The following is a 17,970-nucleotide window of genomic DNA, read 5'->3' as shown; positions in this document are numbered from 1 at the left end:
GCATTAGTAGACATTTAAAAGATGTTGAGAGGGCACAATGTTAAATGGTGCAAGTAGATGGCATTGTCCTTGGAGTGAGGTACATCTATGCCATAATGTTGCCCTTCTGAATCAAACCAGGGGACTTGTAAACATTTATGTGGGATGGATTGCAGAAAAATCTTTGCCTTGAGGTAAGCTTCTTCCAACCCTGGGGTTACAGGGACTGCCCGAGACTTGCAGCAGAGGTGGTCCCCAAGAAGGGGTGTACTCACTCTGACTCCAGGGCAACCTGCATACTGCTGCTGTATCCCGGCTAGTGACAGGCAGCTGGAGCATGAAACTGTAATTAAATTATTGCCGCTTCTTGAGTGGACATGGGGGGTGTGCTCTTGGCCCCATTTCTCTTATCTCCATGCTACCAATTACAGTTGATAAGCTTTTACTACATTGATTTAAGTCCTGGGGGCAGCTGAGTACCTGCGAGTGAGTCCAATTGTACGGGAAAGGAAGCTGCTATAGGTGAAGATCTCTCCTACCTCCTAATAGTTCTAAAAGCTTTTGCCAGTTACTAAGAAGCTGTAAATTCATAAAGGATTATATCCTGGGAGCAGTGGTATAATGGTAATCTGATATTTCATTGTTTGGTTCCGCTATTAGTTGTTAGCTGACTCGCATTTCTCCACCAATTTTGTTTAAATAAAATCTGTAACCTTTTGACAAAATTTACATTGGTGTCCGAGTGGTTATTTATTTATTCAATTACAGTAATAGTAAGTCTGAACATGCAAAAGGAGGTTTTTATGCAATGAAAGGGAGATATCAACACTTTTCAGTTTTTTTTTTTTTTTATTGAATCAGAGAAAGCAAATGCAATGGTAAAGTCACAAACTCCTTCATTAAGACAGCTTGCTGCAGACTTTGGCCAACATTGGTGAAAATTGGGACCATTGTGAAAGGATTATTAGAAAATAGACTGCCAGTAATATAGCAGTAAAAACACTGAAAATTGTATTATTTTACCAATTTTTCACAATTTTTTTATTAAATCCAGATCCAAAACTAAAACCTTACACATTTGTTCAACAAAACCTGTAGCAAAGATGCAACACAAAGTTGGTTTAGAACAGACACCGGTTTTGAAACCGAAACACGAAAGTAAGCGCACATCTCTTTAATGGCACACTGACACTCGTCCTTCTTTAATTTTACTGTTATAGCTGTCCTTGCATTTCCTCTGAACACCACAATCTACAACTGCTATAATTATATACTGTTATGCCATATATATGTTATTTTCAAATTACATCCTCTATTTAATACCAAACAATGGGGTTAGTTATAGAATTGTTATATTAACAGAAAATATATGTTAGGGTTGTTTGTTAGTTCACTACAATCCGATCAGAGGTTTTTATGCTGCTGTGAGCCTGTAACTGTAATAGCTTACTGACAGCACGTTAAAATTCTATTGATCAAAGGCAAAGTGCATTTTGTTTTGCTTCACAGTATATATATATATATATATATATATATATATATATATATATATATATATAATACTGCAGAAATACCTGTTCTGTTAACATTATCTCAGGAGAAGCTAAAACAATTATATATTACCACAATACATAATTTTTTTCAACTCTTATTTTCTGGGGTGAAAAAGGTAGGTAACACATAACTTTTATAACTAATTTGCCTTAGTTTTTTATATTATAAAAGATTTCTTTAAAAAAAAAAATGTTCGGACAGTGGTTGAGCTTCCAGTTGTACACATGCTCAACAGGGGGTAAATGTATGAAAGTCCGATTTTTTCAACTCGCCGGAAATCGGCGACTTTGCAGGTAAAATTTAAAGCGGTGATGGCTTGTAAAGGCAAGTCTTTACAAGCCATCGCCGCTTTAAATTTTACCTGCAAAGTCGCCAATTTCTGGCAAGGTGAAAAAATCGGACTTTCATACATTTACCCCTAGAACTGCTCAAACAATAAGATGTAAAATATTTAGATCTTTTTATACAATATGCTATCCTTGGAAAATAGCTATGAATTATACACTTTTAAAGCTTCTGTTTACATGATTCAATTTCAAAAAAATATTGTCTTTATAGATAAACATTTTTATTCTATTGGAGAATACTGCAGTTAGCCATTATGAATCTGATAACAGAAAAACATAGCTTGCACCAGCAGCATAACAATGTGTATTATTATTGCATTCTATTATATTAGAGGATTAAAGTAAAATAAGCTTTCTATTACTGTCAATAATGCTAAATCTGGATGATAGTCTATTTTATAGTTGTGCAAAAAGTGTGCAGGGTTGTGTTTACAATGTAGATTTCATCATTTTTATTTTTAAAGATCAAATGCAAACAAATACAAAAAGGCATTCTGAACAACCAAGAAAGGTATTGTATGTCCTGCACTCTGTTATGGTCCATTTATACTTAGGGAGCTCATTTTAAATGATTGCTGATTTGCTTATGGGGTAAGTAGTAGTTGTAAGGTATAATTGTGATCTTATTTGCTAAGTACAAATGTATTAAAAAATATTATAATTGCACATTTTTCTGTCTAAGGGGTACATTTACTAAACTGCTGGTTTGAAAAAGTGGAGATGTTGCCTATAGCAACCAATCAGATTCTAGTTATAATTTATTTACTACATTTTACAAAATGACAGCTAGAATCTGATTGGCTGCTATAGGCAACATCTTCACTTTGTGAAACCCGCAGTTTAGTAAATATACTCCTAAGTCTTTTAAGTTTATGCTAGACTTATCTTAACCAAATTGTGGCTCAATTTTCTACACTATAGGTCATTTGCAAACCACAAAAAATTGGGTGCCCATTTTGTAGAAATGTAATTAAAATAAGCATGCCCATTTTCATTTTTTTGGAACTGTTCCTTTACAAATGCTCTGTGTGACCTTGGATTGGTAGGTTGTTTGGAAATAGGCATGGTAGAAAGTGTAACAATTTAACTTCAGCTACCAGCTTGCTTAAATTGTATGGTTCTGTTGAACAATTATAATGTTTAACCTCACTTCTAGCTTAAATAAATCAATAGTGTAGAGACATTTGCTCTGTTTTTATTGCATATGTATATGTAGCTTTTGCGTTTTTGACTGTGTTTATTATATTGGTAGAAATGCCAGGCTTGAAAAGTGCTTTCCTGTATAAAGTGTACCTGGGGCATCACTGTGCATGCCCTAGCGTCTATGAAGATTGGAGGAAATGGATCAATGTTTCTAAATATTGCATGTGCATAGGTAAATATTCTTTATTAGTAACATAATTTTTTTTATGGACACTTAGGGCCTCATTTAGAGTCTGACGCAAAGACTGTTTTAGGCGCATCGACCACAAAACCATTATCACGCATGTGTAGCAAGCACCATAATCGCCTGCATCTTGGACACAATTTACACTTGCGACAGTTTGTGGCTTAGTACGAGGGAATGGGCGGAACGCGGAATTGTGAAGGCGTGAACTTGTATAATATAGACACAGGGGGTGTGACACCATAACTAAATCCTGGACGCAGTAAGGCGCAGACGCAACACACGTCATGAAAGGGCTAACAATGTGCGGCAGGAATTAGGTGGCGCAAGTAGTTAGCTAGCTGCACAAACTGGTTGCAGGTCAGTAGGGTATTAGGAGTGGAACGCAACTGTGGTTGCATGGCACTCGTATTACCCTACCAAGCTGCGGCACACTCCCACTCCTGCACTTCTCAGACGCACATTGCGTCCGACTCTAAATGAGGGCTTTATTCTGTATATCTGCAGCAATGCTTTAAATGAAAATATTGAGATATCTACTTAGAAAATAAAGTTATAATGTAGGTCATGTAGTTGTACCACATGAAATAATACTACCTTACAACATATGCAGACTTACCTAAATTGCTAATATAATGGTATTTATAAACCATTTCAATATTATGGTCCATATTTATTTTAATGTAGGCTTTAATATTTCTCTACATATTGTTAATTGGTGCGAATAGTAATTTGTGGCAATCAATATTATAATATTTATACATTTCCTTGGCTGAAAGTGTTTAAGGAATGTTGATGTTTTTTGAAATAAAAAATAAAACTGTAGTTAAAATAGCAATTAAAAATTTAACATATTTGATATTTAGAATAATAAAAATATAAAATTAAAGCAAAGTAGTTACAATTGCAGTACAAGTAATAAAACCTTTACCATTAATTTTGTTATTTCACAAGGGTAGTACTAAATATTAAAAATGAATGGCTGCCTAGTGCAGCCAGTGCATTCTTGACATAATCATGTTTGAAACTATATAGCATAAACAGAATATCAAATAAACTTGAGAGATTAAAAAAATACTAAACCTGAAATGTAAGTTGCCTTATATAAAAAAGCTATCAATTGTATTCATAAATACATTTCTAAAAGTTACAAAAAGTAACATGACAGAACTTGGGATGTTCAACAATGTACTTACATTGCTATGTCACTGAGTGCAACATATTGTTCTGTGAGCTGAAAAAATGATGGCTGCAAAGTCCTTCAAATGAATAGCTAACAGGAAGTCTACATTGTGCATAAAAATATCTCCCTTTAGTTATAGCTTTATCTGAAATATATTTACATCTGATAATCTCCAGAAACCTTTATGCATAAGTTTGTGAATAATTTTAAGTGGCTCTTTTAGATAAACAAGCTTGTAATTTAAGTTTAGCGATCCCTTAAAAAGACAATTTTCCAATTTAAAAAAATATTCTAAAGTAAATAGTGTTTTAATTATGATTGTAGTTATTTTATAAAAATGTTATTAAATATTATTTTTCAGGGAGATCATACAGGGTTCACAATCTGGTATCAGTTTATAAAAATGCCAAAATTACCATTTAAAGTCAGGTTGCTATTTGTGAAGTGATCTGGTGTTTTTCACTTCACAAATTCCCATTCAATTGAGCATAAAGCTTTCACCTCTATCTTCAATTCAATTGAGTCACTAATTGTAATAATATTTTAATGTTGCCATTTTTAATCCTTGCCAACTAACAGTTTGAGAAAAGTCTCACTATCTCCTGGTGATTGCGGGGTTCACGTAGGGAACTCCTTTACTTTCTTCCCTTATTTTATTTTCTTCCCTTTAGTTTTTCTTTCTAGTGCTACATGTTCCTGACAGACTCACTGTAAAAACAATTGTCAAGTTGGCAGGTTTAGTCTTGTCAACTGCCGATACAGAGCATTTAAAATTAAATATTCCCAGAGCACTAACTGGTTACTGATGGTTCTAGTTTTTTTTATATCTGTCTCAATTTTAGCCTAGATTGGTGGTGCATGAATAAGACTAATGTTATGCCTCAGAAAATGTGACCACAAATTGTAATTTTTGTGTAAGGATATATAAAGTCTGATCTCATAATGATTGTCTGGGCGCTGTAATTCTTCAGTTTATAGCAGTGTATAATTTATCATCCCAAAAGGAGATCATTACCAAGATTTTATGGAGGACAATAGAAAACAATGTCAGTTTGTTTAAATTTTCCTTAACTAATGGTTCCAAAATGAAACGACGCGGGAGAGCAATGCCACAACACGCAAGGGGATGGCACCAAATTATTTATTTATCTACTGCTGGAATGTGGATCTGCAGTTTGAGATGCCACATTAAAAGTAACTGATTTCTTTGGTTTGCCAATCAAACACAGGAAGAATTACATTGATTTGGAATGATTTCCTCTCTATGCGTCACATTACTTCTTGTCCTATACTTCCCCTTATCACCATTATATTGGTATGCAGATTGAAAAAGAACACCCTTTATTGAAATGGCAAGTGTTTGTGATGTAAAGCCTGAAATCAAGTCACCTATAATGTGAATTTGCAAACAGCAAAATTCAAGTGAAAACCTATGGACAATTTTTACGAAAAATAAGTGAAAATAAAAAATCCTACAATACCCTGCTTGCATAAGTGAGCACACTGTTTCATAATAGGGTTATAGCTCTGCTTAGGGTTCAACAATCACATTGAAAAACATCATCAAACAATTAAAGTATAATATACGCTTGTGACAAAAAGAAACTTGCAGCTTTTAAACTTAGGCACATAAAATCGGCAAAGTAATAAAATGTTCTTTGACTGCTGTAGATTATTATCTTTTGATAGATGAGCACAAATCCCTCTTTTTCCAACATTACATGTGGAAAAAACAAACAGAATAAATCATAGCGTAACACTGTCTGGGACAATCTCCCAATTCACTATTCCATAGATCTCTAAAATTGACCAGACCTTTCACAAATAAAATATCACTTCACATATATTTTACTTGTGCAACTGAAGTGTCATTTACTAATCAATATTTGGTAAGATTTCTTTATATAAAGGTCTTATAGGCTAATTATCAACACCTCATCTAGTCATTTCTCCCTCATCTTGAGAGTAGTCTATTATATGCTCACTCCTTTTCAGAGGAAGTTTGGGTGCCGTTATTCCACCAAAGCATTTAAATTATGTCAAATACCAAATTATTTTCTTTAAAATGTTAGACATACAATATTTTAATACCAGAATAAAAACAGATAAAGTCATTCAAACAACCTATAGCAACCAATCAGGATCTAGTTATTTATTTAGTACATTTTACAAAATAACAGCTTGAATCTGATTGGTTGCTATAGGCAACATCTCCACTTTATCAAACCCGCAGCTTGATACATTTGCCCCCCAATCTGTAGCTTCTCCCATCACTGCATAGATGGACTCTTACCCCATATATCAAAACACAGGTGTTTAGGTATTACAATCACTGCAGAATGGAAATACCAGGAAGCCGCTAGTATACTCGTACTGCCCCGTAAGTGATAAGAGGAGTCAGTCCCCTCTGGTATCGGCCCCTCCATTCTTACCACCAACATGTTTCGATTATGTCAAATATTTCTCAATGTGTAGAGGAAGGAGTCCCGATTCCTGTCTTTTAAATATCAACCCTCCCATCGTATCCAAGATGTGTCAGTTTTTTCTAATTAAGCTCATAGCATCCTGTTCCTTTTTTGCAACATAGATCACATATGTTGTTTTACAAAATTACTTATTCATTTAGTGCAAAAACAACCTATTAAAAAACTTTGCACAAAAGAGCACTGCAACACTCTGCTTGCTTGATGTCCCAAAATCATACAAATAAATAAGTTAATCTCAACTCCACGGAATAGAGCAATAATTGTTAGTTCGTAATATCACCATAGAACAAAAATATGTTACCTTTTTAAGTCAATCATTCCACATTAATTACATTCTCTTTCCATTATTTTCACACAAAAATACAAAACAAAAAAAAGTTTTGTAACCGGACTAGAACCTGCACTCTTTGATGTCAAATATGGAGCTTACTGTGTAAAAAAGCTTTATGGACTGCTTATGTTGACATTTTTGGCCTTTATTCTAAATGATATGTTTGTTGCAAACACAACACAGCTCATCACCTAGAGGACACCACACCTACTGTGAAGCATAATTGTGGCAGTATTAGGAATGAAGCCCTTAAGCTGAATGTAAATAAACGGAGATGCTTGTCACGAAGCTGACATGGACATTAGGGGTTAATGTTTTAGGAAGTGCCTGCTCCCGGATGTTAGGGGGAGGAGTAAAAGGAGGTTTTCATATATATCTCTGGCTAGGCAGGGCAACTTCCTCTGACATCAGGATTTCATGCTGAATGGATCGCTGTCCGGCTAAGTGAAATTATTTGGTTTTGAAGTTGCTTTTGTGGTTTCAATAACTGTTTTTTCATTGTGCCTGATTTCTTTCTGTGTTAGCAGTGGGGATATTGTTGCTTGGCATTTGGGTGATTGTGGGTATACTGTATAGTGCTGTCAAGTGTTCTTATCCTTTGCTTCTAAAACTGTTGGGAGAGATGTCTCGCCCCAGGCGCAGCGTGGGTCCCCCTGCTCGTTTTAGTGACCTGACCGAGCTTCCCACAGAGAGTAATCCCTCGTCCAGTCCCCGCGTTATGGCGGTCGCCATTTTACCTGAAGGGTCTGGAGAGCGGAGTCCGGGTCCAGAGGTAGGGCTAGCGGGGGCAGAGGAGGCGGAGGGGCAGCAAGGAGAGGTTAGCCAGGGATGCCCGGAGGCAGTGGACGAGTCAGCTTCCCCGGCCGCGTGTACTGAGCGCATTCGCGGCCGGGCTCCCAGTAGGTCCTTTAAGCAGAGGCATGTGGTGAAGGGTACTAGGGGGAGAGGCAAGGCTAGGAGATCCAGGATGGAATCGTCGTCCCCGGCTGGGGGCTGGGCACCGGGAGAACGCCGGCGCACTGTTAGGTCCAGGTCTGTGTCTCCAGCGGGCAAGGACAGGGAGAGGGGGTTGGGGACTGTCAGTAGGAGTAGGAGGGGGGTACAGGGGGCCCTTCAGCACGGCAAGTGTCTGGTGGTAGTCGGGGGGAGCGAGTCTCGGACAGGGGAAGTTCTCATTCTCTGGCTGGCACTCATACAAGGGGATTGGAGTATCAAGGGAGCGGTAGTCATCGGTATGACTGGGATTTTGGGCACTACGCAGATAGCCTGGACAGTGAGTATGGGGGCGGCGGGGGCCGCCATGTGAGAGATGGGGGGCAGCAATTCTGTGACTTTATGAACTCCCAGGCAGGGCACGGTCGGGCTGGAGACAGGTTCCACGGGTATGATGAGCAAGGGGCAGGTCCGGGTGGGTCTTTCCGGCAGCGGTGCCCTCTACCATCATGGGGGCTGGGTACGGGGAGGGGAGGGCCAGCGTTCCATTCTCAACCAAGTCAGGAATCATACATGCATGGTCCTTATCTTATCCCTCCTGTTAGTTTTTAAGAGCAGTTTAGGGAGGCGGGTGCATGGAGAGGCCAACATCAGAGTTGGATGGGGGGCCGTGGCAGCGAGCAGCCATGTGATCAGCAAGGTGTTGACAGGGACTACACGCAGGTTAGAGGAGGGTCGTATTATCATGATAGACCCGCGGTGGTGGGGGAGCCACTGCGTAGGCCTCCCCAAGCGAGCTATCTAAAACGGCAGTAAGGGCGCGCGGGCGCGGTAAGCTATGAAGAGGTAGAGGATGATAGGCGGACTCATAGGCCAATGGTGTCAGAGCGCAGGCATGCGGCGAACAGGGCAAGAGGAACAGGTAATGATGTTCTTTGTTCCCCAGAAAGACAGGGTGGCAGTGGAATGGAGGTTCGTGGCTTATCGGAAGGTCCGGCAGCTTCAAGGAGACGACGTAGTACGAGTGTGTCATCGATATACAGTGGGTCCTCATCGGATCAGGAAAGTAGTGCCAAGAAATTGTTGAGGATTCTGAATGAGCATTTTAGTGGGGCAAAGAGCCAGAAGAAGCCGGCGCATGCTGCGGTTGAAGAAAGCGGGGGTAAAGGGCCATTAGTCCATTGCTCGTATACAGCGCTGACATCGGGAATTAGGAGGAGTTCCAGAGAGAGGATCAAGAAGGGAGCGTATGTAGATATTTTCATTATAACTAAAATGGGCAAGAAAGAGCTGGAAAAGGCCAAGGAGAAAGGGGGAATAGGAGAGGAAGCCTATAAGCCATTCCCAATTGGGTGACGGCGTTTAGCGTATTTGCTTCGGTGTATTTGGAAACTAGGCCTGAGGCGGCGGTGGATGTCTGGCGATATTTACACCTAATTACGGGGATCTATAGGAGAGATGGAGGCTCCATCTGGAGGAGATATGATGAGAGCTTCAGGGAGAAAGTGAAAGGAAATCGCATCATTCCATTTGATTGTAAGGATGTAGAGACGTGGATGGAGATGATGTGTCCGAAGGAAAGTGAGGGGCAAGATTTTAGGGATCAGAGGTTTCGCATGCAGGGGAGATGTGGTTCTCCCCCAACGCAGAACAGAAACAGGTGCTTTGCCTTTAACAGCGGCACGTGCACTAGGGGAAATGTATGCAGGTACAGGCATGCTTGTGCCAAATGCAAAGGACCACATCCGGCCCGTGATTGCACTAAAGGCGGGCCAGGGGCAGGAAAGGGCAAGAGGGAGTCAGGGCCCTCTCAGTAAAGCGTGTTCACCGGTCCAGACGGAGCAGCTGGACAGGTGGCTTCGCTTGTTTCCGGATAGGAAGCAGGCGGAATTTTTAGATGCAGGTTTTAAAAGAGGTTTTCCCCTTCCCATAGTAAGCAACGTTACGGCTAAGGCAAAAAAGAATTTGCGGTCAGCCTAAGTTTTCCCAGATATTTTGGAGGAGAAGGTACGGAAGGAAGTAGATTTAGGCCGCATGGCTGGGCCCTTTCCATCTCCCTACATAGCGGATTTGGTAATCTCCCCAGTGGGAGTGGTACCTAAGAAGGCGGTAGGGAAATTTAGGCTTATACAGCACCTTTCCCATCCTCACGGGCAATCGGTTAACGATGCCATAAACGTGGAGGATAGCTCAGTGAGTTATCAGTCGTTTGAAGAAGCCTTAGATCTAGTCAGATCCTTTGGGTTGGGGGCTTTGTTGGCGAAACTAGATATTGAAGCTGCCTTTCGCCTGCTTCCCCTACATCCAGAATCCTTTAGATTTATGGGTTTCCGTCTACCAGATGGGATACTATGTGGACAAATGTCTTCCAATGGGTTGCGCAGTGTCCTGTGCATTCTTTGAAGCGTTCAGCTCCTTCTTGCACTGGTGTATACAGGCAGGGACGGGTCATGTGGGGATAGCTCACTACTTGGACGATTTTTTGTTTATTGGAAAGGCGGGCTCGTCAGAGTACGCAGACATGCTGTTTGCGGCTAAAGGCTTATTTTCTGTCTTGGGGGTGCCAGTGGCACACGACAAGACAGAAGGGCCCCTACCTCGTTTGTCATTCTTGGGAATCGAGATTGACACGTGGGAAGGCTGTTGTAGGTTACCCCAGGAGAAGGTGGAGAAGCTGGTAAGATCAATCGAGCTTACGTTGGCTTCAAGGTCTGTTTCCTTACGCCAGGCACAATCATTGTTAGGTTCCTTTAATTTTTCCTGCAGAATTATTCCTATGGGAAAAGTGTTCTGTAGAAAGATGCAGCTGGCTACAGTGGGAATGTCGCACCCACATGCGAGGGTTACACTAACTAAGGAGATTAGAGAGGATTTACGTATGTGGTTAAGGTTCTTAGAGAACTTGGCCGGCTGCGCCAGTCTCTAATAAGCACCTGGAGTTAGTAACAGACGCCTCTGGGTCGGTTGGTTTTGGAGCTTACTTTAAAGGTAGATGGTGTGCGGATCGGTGGCCAGAGGCATGGCGTGACAAAGGGTTGCTAGGCAACCTGCTAGTACTGGAGTTGTTTCCCATTGTAGTAGCGGTGGAATTATGGGCGTCACTGTTAAGAGGGCAGGAGGTTATATTCTGGTGCGATAATCTGGGCGTAGTGCAGTGCATTAATAAACAGAGCGCATCATCCATTCCTGCAATCGAGTTGTTAAGGCACCTGGTGCTGCGATGCCTTGAGAATGACATTACATTCAGAGCAAGACATGTGCCTGGTGAGGAGAATGAGGTAGTGGACGCGTTATCCCGAGGACAGTGGGCACGTTTTAGGGAACTGGCTCAGCAGGCAGACTTTTCGGGTACGCCATGTCCCCCTTTTGTTTGGCAGGTAGTGGAGCGGGTATTGTAAAACTGGCGGAAGCTTCCTTGGCCCCCTCTACCAGGAGAGCATATTGTGCGGCATGGCGTCATGGCGTACCTACAGTCGCGCGGTCGGTGTGACTCAGGTCAGAGCGCTGACATGCTTGATTTTATTTGGTTTAAGTATCAGCAGAGCATTTCTAAAACCTTAATGGCGGCTATGCTGGCAGGAATTTCATTTATGGCCAAACTTTATGGGTGGACTGATTTTACTAAAGGGTTCTTAGTCACTAAGGCCTTGAAAGGCTGGTCGCAGATGCAACCAGGTAAGGAGGATATGAGAAGGCCGGTTGACAAGAATGTATTGAGGAAGCTTATGTCTGCGCTGGCGGTCATTACAGAAAGTGCTTATGAGTCGTTGCTCTTTCGCTCAGCTTTTTCGCTTGCCTTCTTTGGTGCGTTTAGAGTGAGTGAGTTGGTGGCGTAGTCTAAGCATAATTTGGGGAATGCCTTGTCAGCAAAACATATGTTGTTGGATGTTAACATGCTGTCTTGTCAAATCCTCAGATCCAAAACAGATCAAGCGGGTCGTGGTCAATGGATATCCATTTCTGCACAAGGGGATTGTAATATCTGTCCCGTGGCACTGTGCAATGAGTTCCAAAGAATTAGACCACATAATTCTGAGCCCTGACTCATCCATGCTGACGGATTCCCTTTGTCGAAATTTCAGTTCACGGCCATATTTAAGAGTGCACTGAGGCACGTGGGTCTAGACCCGTCATTATTTGGCACTCCTTCAGGATTGGTGCGGCTACTGTTGCTGCTGAGAGTGGTTCTTCCGTTAGCGCCATTAAAGCTTTAGGGCGTTGGAAGTCAGATGCGTACAAAAGGTATATTAGAATAGGTGATTGATACGCAATAGTATTCTCCCTGTCCAGTGTTAACCTTGGGCTTCTCTGCTCGCTGTTGTTTTTATACGGGGGCATGAAGGGCTTTTGCCATTTTTTCCTCCGATAAAGGCCTGATTAGTGGTGTGCCTCCGGGGTTATGGTTTTCACCTTCATCTTGGTTAACACTTTTTTCCCCTTACTTAATTAATTCATAAAGTCATGTTAAAGTCACTTAAAAGTCACATAATTTTCCTATGCTTCAAAGAGTGGTGCTATAAAGTGGATTGGTGGTGCCGAGTCTATCGGCGGTTATGGTTAATTGAGTACGACCTGGTGGTGACGGATCCTATTATCTGTGTTACAGGTTGCTCTACTCAGAGGATAATCATATGGATTGTTGGGCATTCATTTGATTTCTGGGCGTCCAGATATAAGTTTGCCAACAACAGAGATGCCTTTGTAAGGCCAGTTGATATTTGTTGGATCGGGAAAAGAGGTATGAGATGGCAAGGTTTGATGCCACTTCTGTCTGTGGAGATTGATAAAGCAGGCCCTCCAGATGTGTTGGTGATACATTTGGGGGGTAATGATGTGGGCATAGGTAAGTCTTTGGACTTAATTATTGCTATCATAGAGGACCTGAGAAGTATTAAGAGGCTTTGGCCTTCAGTTATGATTTGCTGGTCCAATATTATACCACGAATTAACTGGCGAGCGGAGATAGCTCTTCGCAAGATAAAAAACATGGTAGCAGAATTTAATAGAACAACAAGGAAAATAATTCTGCAATTAGGAGGGATCATGGTAGATCACCCTCTAATAAGATCTGATTTGAGTAACCTGTATAGGAATGATGGGGTTCACCTGTCGGAGAAAGGCAATTTGATTTTTGTAGAGCAGCTCTTTTGGAGAGTATGTCAGTTAGTGGGGTCTATGGGTGGCGGACTGGTGGTCCGTTAAATGGACTCCAGCATGGCAGGAGAGCTTTTTCAATCAGCGACTAATTCATACGGTGCTACCGCTGATTGGCCGCACGTCACCGCTCTTTTCGAAGCACCCTGGCTCTTGGTACCTCTGTGCGAGGACCCCTTGACCAGCACTGTGCGCGTACATCTTGGGGAGCCCAGAAGGGAGTGGTCACGATAACGCCAGATTTAGCACCGGCCGATCGTAAAGGACTGTGGTGCCTGGGACCAGCGGTTAGTGCCTGTGGGCCATACACTGTTCGGTTTTTCGATATTAGTTGTTAGCTGATTGAATCGCTCTCGCCGCCACCCTTTATAGGTAAATAGATAAATAAATAAATAAAAAGATTATTTTATTTGCCACTACAAAGTTGTCGTGTCTTTATTATAGTTAAGTTTACAGTGCTAAGATTAACAATATTACTGTATGGTGTTAAGCTGAGGGAATCAGCAGTCTATAGTTTATTAGGAATGAAGCCCTTAAGCTGAATGTAAATAAACGGAGATGCTTGTCACGAAGCTGACATGGACATTAGGGGTTAATGTTTTAGGAAGTGCCTGCTCCCGGATGTTAGGGGGAGGAGTAAAAGGAGGTTTTCATATATATCTCTGGCTAGGCAGGGAAACTTCCTCTGACATCAGGATTTCCCGCCCAACCGCCCAACTTTAGGGAGTAAGGTTTTAACTAAGAAAGTACAGATTAAAGGTGTGGTGGGCAGGAGAGCTTTTTCAATCAGCGACTAATTCATACGGTGCTTCCGCTTATTGGCCGCACGTCACCGCTCTTTTCGAAGCACCCTGGCTCTTGGTACCTCTGTGCGAGGACCCCTTGACCAGCACTGTGCGCGTATGTCTTGGGGAGCCCAGAAGGGAGTGGTCACGATAACGCCAGATTTAGCACCGGCCGATCGTAAAGGACTGTGGTGCCTGGGACCAGTGGTTAGTGCCTGTGGGCCATACACTGTTCGTTTTTTTCGATATTAGTTGTTAGCTGATTCAATCGCTCTCGCCGCCACCCTTTATAGGTAAATAGATAAATAAATAAATAAAAAGATTATTTTATTTGCCACTACAAAGTTGTCGTGTCTTTATTATAGTTAAGTTTACAGTGCTAAGATTAACATTATTACTGTATGGTGTTAAGCTGAGGGAATCAGCAGTCTATAGTTTATCATGTTTCTCTACAGCTGGGATAAGGCTCTAGTCAAAATAGAGGGCATAATAAATAGTTCCAATAACCAAGAAACCTGCTGACCTCTGTTAGAAAGCTGGTGATGAAAAGGATTTTCCCTCCAACATAATAATGATCCAAATCAAACATCCAAATCAACCAAGGAATGGCTTGAGCAAAGGAAGATGAAAGTCTTGGAATAATCTAGTCAGGGCACAGACCTTAGGCCCATTGAAAATCTGTGTAATGACCTAGAGTGTGCTGTGTGCAGCAGATCACACTGCTATTTGGTAGACCTTGAACTTTTTTTGCAGTGAAGAGTGGGATAAAATTTCAAAGTTGATACAGACTTATTCAAAAAGTCTCACTGCTAAAATAAAAGCAAAAAGTGCTTCCACAAAGTTTAAGTGTGAGGATTCAAAGTCAGGGCTTCTGTTTCTGTGGGCTGCTGCTCTGCTGGTTATGCTATTATGGTTGCTGGGCTGCTCCTTGTCTTTACTCTGTGTTCTAGCTCAGTTTCACTGATCTCCTGGGGGTATGTTTTCTAAACTGCAGATATGAAAAAGTGGAGATGTTGCCTATAGCAAACAACAAAATTCTGCCTGTCATTTTGTAGAATGTACTAAATAAATATTAACTAGAATCTGATTGTTTCCTATAGGCACACCTCCACTTTTTCAAACACGGAGTTTAGTAAATATACCCCCTGATGTTCCAGCATGTACTAGCTTCTCCTGTTGCACTTCCTCCACTTCCTATAAAAGCCTCTGACCTTTTCCTGACTTCCTTGCCAGATTATTGTGCTCCTGCCAGTGATCTAGTTCCTGTTGCTGCATTCAGTTATCTACTACTTGTATACGGATCTCGGATTGTCCTTAACTAGGCCTCTTCCTGAACCCTTTGCCTTATTGCCTTACTGTGACCCAAACACTAGCTATTGTTGACCATTCTCAGTGGCGCACGCAGGGGGGGTTTCTGGGTCCCCTCCTCTAGAAAAAGTGCCCTATATAGCGGCACTATACTATACAGCAGCCGCGGCGTTGTCAAAGAAGCGTCTGCGGCGGTGCTGTATTGTATACAGCATCACCGCGGACGCTTCTTTGACAGCGCCGCATGCGCGGCAGCACTCTCGCTTTTTCTTTTTCGGTGGGGGGGGGGAAACCCCCCCTTAAAAATGCTCCGTGCGCCCCTGATTCTTTAATAATTGTCTTGTAGCCTGCCTTCCTTCTTGCCACTGGACTCATATTAATTTTCCGGACAGTTACAATCATTTTATGGGTTTTTACACTTATGCAACCAGGGTATTGCAGATTTTTTATTTTTTTTCCTAAAAATAGTTTATTTGTTTTGCACATTAAAGGTGGAAATAGGTCTGACATGGTTTATCTTGATCTCAAGCTTTACATCACAAACATCAGCACTTTCAATAAGAGTGCGTAGACTTTTGCATCCACACATGTATTGTGCTTAAAGGGACATTAAAGCAATAGTAAACATGGATAAGAAATTTAATTCTACTTGAATAATGTGCAGGTCATGTGCATTCAAAAACCAATTATAGAATGAAAAGGTATAAAACACCAAAAAGCTTGAAAATTGTTGTATACTCTGCATGTGTGTGTATTCTTAAACTTCCATTTATTTCATTCTGTTTTTGTAAAATTACATTGATAAAGGATTTAAATAAGTGAGTGTCAACAACTTATAAAATGTAAAACCAGAGACGCCCTGACTTCAGAGTCTACCAGCGACCTCTCTTTGCAAGGAATAGGAGAATAAGTTAACATATGCAAGGAATTAAATTAGTTAAACTATATTTTAGCTAAACTATAGTTACTAATATCCCCAATTATACATTGGATCTATTACTAATAAAAAAGATGAGACCTCTTTAAAAGTGAAAAACATCCTTTCAACTACCTAAGACCTTTATTAAAAGTACAAGCAAAAACAATTAAGTGTAATTTCCTATTGTTATTCTGAATATCTAAATGCTTTCATAGAAGAAATTACGGAAACGTATAATTCAGTGATTCTTCTTTTTCTTCAGGTAACTGATGTAAAATAATAAAAATAAAATGTTCTTGGGTAGATTAGGAGAAAAAAAAGTAATTTCTTGCAAAACTGATGTAGCACAAACCATAAAAATAAGTCTGCGCGGGGTTCCTCTGTGCATGCCTAATTTGGAATTCCGGAGAGGATTCCACTTTTTTAAAGAAAATAATAACGCTAAATGAAATATAAAATGTAAAAAACAGAAAAGAAGAAAAAAAATGACATTAAAAAAGCTAAAAACTGCTTTATTTAAATAACAAAGCATTTTTTTCCTTTTGGGAGTCTCTGCTATCTCCAACTTGAGATGGAATCAGAAATAGGAAGATAGCACCTGTACTTGTACTGCCACTGTACATGGTAAATGGGCTTGCCTGTGCTATCTGGTGACAGTCTTCACCAGCCTAAGGACTTTGTTAAATAGGATGAAACCCAGCCAAGCAAAACCTCCAGTTTTTGTTGTATCTAAGGCTTTTCTCCTATTGATAAATAGACCACTAAGTGTTAGTCCTGGCACATATTACATTCACTTTATGACAAATACAACTAAACTAGATTAAAATCTGGGAACAATATTTTAGTAAATATTAAAAAAAAAAAAAAAATTACAGAACTGTGGCTGTTATGCAAACTGTTTTAATCTTTTTTCATACTGATTATTATTCTCTTATTTTTGAAGTTATTTATGTTATATTTTCTACAAAATGTATGACTCCAAACCCCTAAATACTTGAAAGTAAGCAGATCTCAACCAGTCCCAGTATAAGGGTAGTGGTATAATACATAGGAAATCTATTTATTTTTTTAAGCTATTGCATAGTACTTTGTATTCATTTTTTGCACTGTAGCTTTTTTGTAAGTAAATTGCTCATTTTATAAATGCAGTCATGTACTATATATTACATAGTTTAATTGCAATGCCAACCGCACACTATTATTAATACATTGTGTAAAATGTAATGGAATTAAACTTTGTAGTATTTTGGAATTAAGTTATTGATTTAATTATCCTCTATATGACTATTTACTGTTGTAAGTTGCCTATATAACAAATCTGTCTGATTAGACATTTCCAGACAACAGTGGAAACAGTGACACCTGCAGGCTAGAAAATATATAACTTTTACACTTTGACAAACTTGGTGATCATTATATGCTAAGTAATGCAGCACTAACACATTACCCCTATTGTTTTAATTAGATTAAATAGTAAATCAATATACTTAACTACTTTTGGTTCCCAATTGGTGCTGTATAAATAAATGTTAATAATAATAATAATAATAATAATAATAACTGCAGGTATATTATTAGACAATGTGTAAGAGAAAAGCAGAGAC

This window comes from Mixophyes fleayi, chromosome 10 (assembly GCF_038048845.1).
Source record: "Mixophyes fleayi isolate aMixFle1 chromosome 10, aMixFle1.hap1, whole genome shotgun sequence".
Lineage (NCBI taxonomy): Eukaryota > Metazoa > Chordata > Amphibia > Anura > Limnodynastidae > Mixophyes > Mixophyes fleayi.
The sequence above is the reverse complement of the archived record's forward strand: the minus strand, read 5'-3'. Positions refer to the sequence as shown.